Raw genomic sequence first — 6,671 nt, 5'->3', positions numbered from 1 at the left:
TCTAGTGATGAGGCACTTGCTGTAATGACTTCCAACTCAGACGGGACTTAAACCCACAACCACTGGCTTAGGAGAACAGTGCCTTATCCATTATGCCAGTGGTGCTTACTGATGTCCTTATTTAAGACTGATAGGTTTTTAATAGTCAATTATTTATTTTTGAAAAAAATTGAAGCTGTTTACTGTGTTCTTTGCATTACCAAGTCCAGCAAGAAATGTGCTGGTACTAACCAGAGCTGTCAGTATGGATTATCATGCTATATTGCAGAAAATCAATTTGATGCAACTGCTTTACCAACAGTATGTTAATCTTTTCCATTGCTGTTTTGTTGGCTGACTGAAGGAAGATATGCAGTGCATTTGAACCAAAGCAGATGTGTGCTGACAACTTAAATGCACAATCATGTTTGTGTTTTTTCTTTCTTTCTTCCATCCTTTGTAATATCATATTAAATATTAAGGTAGCAGTTTATAATCAATGACTAATGACATAAGAAAAGGAAAAAAAACAGTATACAAAGATACTCCAGGTGAGGCTTGAACTCACAACCTCAGCATTGCTCAACAGATACTGTCTTATAAGTACCGCGCGCTGACCAATTGCGCCACTGGAGCACTTTGCAGCATTAATTGGTTATGCTAGATGTGGATTTTATTCAATACAATCAGTCTAGTCATAAGAATTGAAAAAGAAAATCATTTTTGGTGATGAATGATGAGCAACAAAGGAAAATGCATGCCAGATGGCACTTGAATAAGCTATCCACGGTGATAGAAAAGGTTTAAATAACAACAACAACAATGTTATAATAATTAATGTCATATTTTAGCTTCTGTGGTCATTTTTTACAAGCTAAACACTGCAAGACTGTTTTACAGTTGAAGCAAGGATAAAATATCAACTCTAGTGATGAGACACTTGCTGTAATGACTTCCACCCCATATGGGACTTGGACCCCCTGGCTTAGGAGGGCAGTGACTTATCCATTATGCCAGTGGTGCTTACTGATGTCCTTATTTAAGACTGATAGGTTTTTAAGAGTCAATTATTTATTTTTGAAGAAAAGTGAAGCTGTTTACTGTGTTCTTTGCATTGCCAAGTCCAGCAAGAAATGTGCTGGTACTATCCAGAGCTGTCAGTATGGATTATCATGCTATATTGCAGAAAATCAATTTGATGCAACTGCTTTACCAACAGTATGTTAATCTTTTCCACTGCTGTTTTGTTGGCTGACTGAAGGAAGATATGCAGTGCATTTGAACCAAAGCAGATGTGTGCTGACAACTTAAATGCACAATCATGTTTGTGTTTTTTCTTTCTTTCTTCCATCCTTTGTAATATCATATTAAATATTAAGGTAGCAGTTTATAATCAATGACTAATGACAAGGAAAAAAAACAGTATACAAAGATGTTCCAGGTGATGCTTGAACTCAAAACCTCGGCAATGCTCAACAGATACTGTCTTATAAGTACCGCGCGCAGACCAATTGCGCCACTGGAGCACTTTGCAGCATTAGTTGGTTATGCTAGATGTGGATTTTATTCAATACAATCAGTACAGTCATAAGAATTGAAAAAGAAAATCATTTTTGGTGATGAATGATGAGCAACAAAGGAACATGCATGCCAGATGGCACTTGAATAAGCTGTCCACGGTGATAGAAAAGGTTTAAAAAAAAAAAACAACAATGTTATTTTTGTCATATTTTAGCTTCTGTGGTCATTTTTTACAAGCTAAGCACTGCAAGACTGTTTTACTGTTGAAGCAAGGATAAAATATCAACTCTAGTGATGAGGCACTTGCTGTAATGACTTCCAACTCAGACGGGACTTAAACCCACAACCACTGGCTTAGGAGAACAGTGCCTTATCCATTATGGCAGTGGTGCTTACTGATGTCCTTATTTAAGACTGATAGGTTTTTAATAGTCAATTATTTATTTTTGAAAAAAAGTGAAGCTGTTTACTGTGTTCTTTGCATTACCAAGTCCAGCAAGAAATGTGCTGGTACTAACCAGAGCTGTCAGTATGGATTATCATGCTATATTGCAGAAAATCAATTTGATGCAACTGCTTTACCAACAGTATGTTAATCTTTTCCATTGCTGTTTTGTTGGCTGACTGAAGGAAGATATGCAGTGCATTTGAACCAAAGCAGATGTGTGCTGACAACTTAAATGCACAATCATGTTTGTGTTTTTTCTTTCTTTCTTCCATCCTTTGTAATATCATATTAAATATTAAGGTAGCAGTTTATAATCAATGACTAATGACATAAGAAAAGGAAAAAAAACAGTATACAAAGATGCTCCAGGTGAGGCTTGAACTCACAACCTCAGCATTGCTCAACAGATACTGTCTTATATGTACCGCGCGCTGACCAATTGCGCCACTGGAGCACTTTGCAGCATTAATTGGTTATGCTAGATGTGGATTTTATTCAATACAATCAGTATAGTCATAAGAATTGAAAAAGAAAATCATTTTTGGTGATGAATGATGAGCAACAAAGGAAAATGCATGCCAGATGGCACTTGAATAAGCTATCCACGGTGATAGAAAAGGTTTAAATAACAACAACAACAACAATGTTATAATAATTAATGTCATATTTTAGCTTCTGTGGTCATTTTTTACAAGCTAAACACTGCAAGACTGTTTTACAGTTGAAGCAAGGATAAAATATCAACTCTAGTGATGAGACACTTGCTGTAATGACTTCCACCCCATATGGGACTTGGACCTCCTGGCTTAGGAGGGCAGTGACTTATCCATTATGCCAGTGGTGCTTACTGATGTCCTTATTTAAGACTGATAGGTTTTTAATAGTCAATTATTTATTTTTGAAGAAAAGTGAAGCTGTTTACTGTGTTCTTTGCATTGCCAAGTCCAGCAAGAAATGTGCTGGTACTATCCAGAGCTGTCAGTATGGATTATCATGCTATATTGCAGAAAATCAATTTGATGCAACTGCTTTACCAACAGTATGTTAATCTTTTCCACTGCTGTTTTGTTGGCTGACTGAAGGAAGATATGCAGTGCATTTGAACCAAAGCAGATGTGTGCTGACAACTTAAATGCACAATCATGTTTGTGTTTTTTCTTTCTTTCTTCCATCCTTTGTAATATCATATTAAATATTAAGGTAGCAGTTTATAATCAATGACTAATGACAAGGAAAAAAAACAGTATACAAAGATGTTCCAGGTGATGCTTGAACTCAAAACCTCGGCAATGCTCAACAGATACTGTCTTATAAGTACCGCGCGCAGACCAATTGCGCCACTGGAGCACTTTGTAGTTTTAATTTGTTATGCTAGATGTGGATTTTATTCAATACAATCAGTACAGTCATAAGAATTGAAAAAGAAAATCATTTTTGGTGATGAATGATGAGCAACAAAGGAACATGCATGCCAGATGGCACTTGAATAATCTGCCCACGATGATAGAAAAGGTTTAAAAAAAAACAACAACAATGTTATTTTTGTCATATTTTAGCTTCTGTGGTCATTTTTTACAAGCTAAACACTGCAAGACTGTTTTACAGTTGAAGCAAGGATAAAATATCAACTCTAGTGATGAGGCACTTGCTGTAATGACTTCCAACTCAGACGGGACTTAAACCCACAACCACTGGCTTAGGAGAACAGTGCCTTATCCATTATGCCAGTTGTGCTTACTGATGTCCTTATTTAAGACTGATAGGTTTTTAATAGTCAATTATTTATTTTTGAAAAAAAGTGAAGCTGTTTACTGTGTTCTTTGCATTACCAAGTCCAGCAAGAAATGTGCTGGTACTAACCAGAGCTGTCAGTATGGATTATCATGCTATATTGCAGAAAATCAATTTGATGCAACTGCTTTACCAACAGTATGTTAATCTTTTCCATTGCTGTTTTGTTGGCTGACTGAAGGAAGATATGCAGTGCATTTGAACCAAAGCAGATGTGTGCTGACAACTTAAATGCACAATCATGTTTGTGTTTTTTCTTTCTTTCTTCCATCCTTTGTAATATCATATTAAATATTAAGGTAGCAGTTTATAATCAATGACTAATGACATAAGAAAAGGAAAAAAACAATGTACAAAGATGCTCCAGGTGAGGCTTGAACTCACAACCTCAGCATTGCTCAACAGATACTGTCTTATAAGTACCGCGCGCTGACCAATTGCGCCACTGGAGCACTTTGCAGCATTTATTGGTTATGCTAGATGTTGATTTTATTCAATACAATCAGTACAGTCATAAGAATTGAAAAAGAAAATCATTTTTGGTGATGAATGATGAGCAACAAAGGAACATGCATGCTAGATGGCACTTGAATAAGCTGTCCACGGTGATAGAAAAGGTTTAAAAAACAACAACAACAATGTTATCATAATTAATGTCATATTTTAGCTTCTGTGGTCATTTTTTACAAGCTAAACACTGCAAGACTGTTTTACAGTTGAAGCAAGGATAAAATATCAACTCTAGTGATGAGACACTTGCTGTAAATAACTTCCAACTCAGACGGGACTTAAACCCACAATCACTGGCTTAGGAGAACAGTGCCTTACCCATTATGCCAGTGGTGCTTACTGATGTCTTTATTTAAGACTGATAGGTTTTTAATAGTCAATTATTTATGTTTGAAAAACATTGAAGCTGTTTACTGTGTTCTTTGCATTACCAAGTCCTGAAAGAAATGTGCTGGTACTATCCAGAGCTCTCAGTATGGATTATCATGCTATATTGCAGAAAATCAATTTGATGCAACTGCTTTACCAACAGTATGTTAATCTTTTCCATTGCTGTTTTGTTGGCTGACTGAAGGAAGATATGCAGTGCATTTGAACCAAAGCAGATGTGTGCTGACAAATTAAATGCACAATCATGTTTGTGTTTTTTCTTTCTTTCTTCCATCCTTTGTAATATCATATTAAATATTAAGGTAGCAGTTTATAATCAATGACTAATGACAAGGGAAAAAAACAGTATACAAAGATGTTCCAGGTGAGGCTTGAACTCAAAACCTCGGCATTGCTCAACAGATACTGTCTTATAAGTACCGCGCGCAGACCAATTGCGCCACTGGAGCACTTTGTAGTTTTAATTTGTTATGCTAGATGTGGATTTTATTCAATACAATCAGTACAGTCATAAGAATTGAAAAAGAAAATCATTTTTGGTGATGAATGATGAGCAACAAAGGAACATGCATGCCAGATGGCACTTGAATAATCTGCCCACGATGATAGAAAAGGTTTAAAAAAAAACAACAACAATGTTATTTTTGTCATATTTTAGCTTCTGTGGTCATTTTTTACAAGCTAAACACTGCAAGACTGTTTTACAGTTGAAGCAAGGATAAAATATCAACTCTAGTGATGAGGCACTTGCTGTAATGACTTCCAACTCAGACGGGACTTAAACCCACAACCACTGGCTTAGGAGAACAGTGCCTTATCCATTATGGCAGTGGTGCTTACTGATGTCCTTATTTAAGACTGATAGGTTTTTAATAGTCAATTATTTATTTTTGAAAAAAAGTGAAGCTGTTTACTGTGTTCTTTGCATTACCAAGTCCAGCAAGAAATGTGCTGGTACTAACCAGAGCTGTCAGTATGGATTATCATGCTATATTGCAGAAAATCAATTTAATGCAACTGCTTTACCAACAGTATGTTAATCTTTTCCATTGCTGTTTTGTTGGCTGACTGAAGGAAGATATGCAGTGCATTTGAACCAAAGCAGATGTGTGCTGACAACTTAAATGCACAATCATGTTTGTGTTTTTTCTTTCTTTCTTCCATCCTTTGTAATATCATATTAAATATTAAGGTAGCAGTTTATAATCAATGACTAATGACATAAGAAAAGGAAAAAAAAACAGTATACAAAAATGCTCCATGTGAGGCTTGAACTCACAACCTCGGCATTGCTCAACAGATTCTGTCTTATAAGTACCGTGCGCTGACTAATTGCGCCACTGGAGCGCTTTTCAGCATTAATTGGTTATGCTAGATGTGGATTTTATTCAATACAATCAGTACAGTCATAAGAATTGAAAAAGAAAATCATTTTTGGTGATGAATGATGAGCAACAAAGGAACATGCATGCCAGATGGCACTTGAATAAGCTGTCCACGGTGATAGAAAAGGTTTAAAAAACAACAACAACAATGTTATCATAATTAATGTCATATTTTAGCTTCTGTGGTCATTTTTTACAAGCTAAACGCTGCAAGACTGTTTTACAGTTGAAGCAAGGATAAAATATCAACTCTAGTGATGAGACACTTGCTGTAATGACTTCCAACTCAGACGGGACTTAAACCAACAACCACTGGCTTAGGAGAACAGTGCCTTACCCATTATGCCAGTGGTGCTTACTGATGTTCTTATTTAGGACAGTTAGGTTTTTAATAGTCAATTATTTATTTTTGAAAAAAATTGAAGCTGTTAACTGTGTTCTTTGCATTACCAAGTCCAGCAAGAAATGTGCTGGTACTATCCAGAGCTGTCAGTATGGATTATCATGCTATATTGCAGAAAATCAATTTGATGCAACTGCTTTACCAACAGTATGTTAATCTTTTCCATTGCTGTTTTGTTGGCTGACTGAAGGAAGATATGCAGTGCATTTGAACCAAAGCAGATGTGTGCTGACAAATTAAATGC

General features: G+C 36.0%; 2 non-coding genes across 2 annotated transcripts; both read right to left on the bottom strand.

Annotated features, from left to right (window-relative positions):
* Window positions 1-522: 522 nt before the first annotated feature.
* TRNAI-UAU (transfer RNA isoleucine (anticodon UAU)) lies at window positions 523-615 on the bottom strand. The gene is given in 2 exon segments: window positions 523-558; window positions 578-615. It is a non-coding gene; the product is annotated as a tRNA-Ile (tRNA).
* A 3,483-nt stretch (window positions 616-4,098) lies between these two features.
* Window positions 4,099-4,191, bottom strand: TRNAI-UAU (transfer RNA isoleucine (anticodon UAU)). Its single transcript is given in 2 exon segments — window positions 4,099-4,134; window positions 4,154-4,191. It is a non-coding gene; the product is annotated as a tRNA-Ile (tRNA).
* Window positions 4,192-6,671: the final 2,480 nt, after the last annotated feature.

This window comes from Pseudophryne corroboree, unplaced genomic scaffold (assembly GCF_028390025.1).
Source record: "Pseudophryne corroboree isolate aPseCor3 unplaced genomic scaffold, aPseCor3.hap2 scaffold_3251, whole genome shotgun sequence".
NCBI classification, from domain to species: domain Eukaryota; kingdom Metazoa; phylum Chordata; class Amphibia; order Anura; family Myobatrachidae; genus Pseudophryne; species Pseudophryne corroboree.
This window is presented reverse-complemented; position numbering and strand designations above follow the sequence as displayed.